Here is a 2,342-nt window from a genome sequence, read left to right on the forward strand (position 1 = left end):
GGATATTCAGCGTGACACAGAGTGTGACAAGGCTGACCTTTGAATTACAGGCACAACAGAAACAGGAAGTAAGAGTGAGAGAAAGTTGCGGTGAAAGAGTACAGCAGGGTTCGCCACCATCCCCTGCTGGAGCCTTGTGGAGCTTTTAGGTGTTTTTGCTCAAGAAACACTCACAACACCCAGTCTGGGAATCGAAACCGCGATCCTATGACCACGAGTCCGCTGCCCTAACCACTGGGCCATTGCGCCTCCACTCTTGGACTGTACAGATGGGACATTTCAGCCAGCGAAAGAGCAAAGAGACTAAAACCAGGCCAGAGATGTGTGCCTCATTATTCGATTATGGCATTTGGCACAAAGGAGGAGTTGCACTGATCCAGGTAAGTTGTCTGTCGCGACGGATAGAATGGAATGTAAATTAACACGAGCTTTTAATGGACAGTTTTAATTTGGACCACTCTAACCCTTTGGCCCAAATAATACGTGTTTTTACCTGTTTTGTGTGGAACAGAGAGAACAAGGCAGAAAAGTACAATCAGAAAGATCTTAATGGATGTTTGATTGCTTTGCATTAGCCATGCACAAATAGTGAATATCTATATTGGTATTTTTAATAAAATTACAAGAAAGACGAGAGTGAGAAAGAGAAAGAGAGAGAGAGAAATCAATACAAGTAATCAATATGGATATGGATATTGATCAATAAGTACAATGGCTGGAGAATCCCAGTGATTGTCTAAGATAAGGCAGGCGCAAGCATGGCTGTGTGGTAAGAAGTTTGCTTCCCAACCACATGGTTTGAGGTTCAGTCCCACTATCTAGCACCCTGGGCAAGTGTCCTGGGGCCACCTAATGCTTTGTGAGTGAATTGGTAGTCAAAAACTCCCTCTCATTTTCTCTCACATTTTGGTTTCAAAAGAGGCATAGCGTTGCTTGGATTTCTTTGATGTGAAGCTATGTCTGCTACTTTTGAGACTCACAGGCTTGATTCTTTGCATAATGGCAAAACGTATATATAGATCTGGAACTTCAACATAGATTGTTGTATTTATGGTGAGACACTGATGAAGTAAATTGCATGAGTGCATAATGTTTCTACTAGTGTTATGTAATTATTTAGGCATTTTCTTGAAACATGTGTATTTCCTATAAAGCATTTAATACCACACCTGTCTTCTGTTTATTATATATATGTATGTATATCGTATCTTTTACTTGTTTCAGTCATTAGATAAAGGCCATGCTGGGGCACTGCCTTGAAGAATTTTATTTTAGTTGAATGAATTGACCTCAGGACTTTTTTTAAAAGCCTAGTACTTATTTTATCAGTCTCTTTTGCTGAACTGCTAGATTACAGGGATGTAAACACACCAACACCAATTGTCAAATAGTGATGGGGGACAAACACAGACACAAAGACACACACACACACACAAAGACACACACACACACACACACACACACACACACACATAAACACGCAACAGGCTTCTTTTAGTTTCCGTCTACCACATCCAGTCTGAGGCTACAATAGAAGATCCTTACCCAGGTACCATGCAGTGGGACTGAACCCGGAAGCATGTGCTGAGGAAGCAATCTTCTTACCACACAGCCATGCCTGAATGTATGTGTATGTGTGTGTGTGTGTGTGTGTGTGTGTGTGTGTGTGTGTGTGTGTGTGCATGTGCGCGCGTGTGTGTTTGTGTAGATGAACTTGAGATGTAAATTTAACCCAATATCAACAATTCTCATGTCTACAGAAGTTGTTTTACCAGAACAACAGAACAAGAGAATAAAAGAACAACAGAACAACGGATTACAAAGAAACGAGACTAGAGAAAGAAAACAAACAAACAAACAATAACTAGAAATAAAAATTGAATGAAGCATTTAGATGTTGCGTAGAGGGGAGAGGTAGAAGGAGACAGGGAGAGGGATCTGACTTGCTATTGCACTAATTGACCTCAGTATCATGGACCTGAGCGAGAGAGGGAGAGAGAGAGAGAGAAAGAGATAAATTGATGGGCAAACAGATAGATAGACAGACAGACATATAGATAGACAGGTAGTTGGAGAGATAGATAGATAGATAGATAGATAGATAGATAGATAGATAGATAGATAGATAGATAGATAAATAGATAGATGGATAGATAGATAAATAGATAGATAGATAGATAAAGAGAGAGATGGATGGATAGATAGATAGATAGATAGATAGACAGATAGATGAAGAGATGGATAGACAGAGATGGGTAAATAGATAGATAGATGTGTATACACACATATATAGATAGATAGAGATAGATAGATAGACAGATATAGAGATAGATAGAGAGAAA

General features: G+C 39.7%; 1 protein-coding gene across 1 annotated transcript in view; it reads right to left on the bottom strand.

Moving 5' to 3' along the window:
* LOC106881045 (phospholipid-transporting ATPase IF) overlaps positions 1 to 2,342 on the bottom strand; it is a 153,316-nt gene that overhangs the window by 54,520 nt on the left and 96,454 nt on the right. The window lies entirely within an intron of this gene.

Source organism: Octopus bimaculoides, chromosome 19, assembly GCF_001194135.2.
Source record: "Octopus bimaculoides isolate UCB-OBI-ISO-001 chromosome 19, ASM119413v2, whole genome shotgun sequence".
NCBI lineage: Eukaryota > Metazoa > Mollusca > Cephalopoda > Octopoda > Octopodidae > Octopus > Octopus bimaculoides.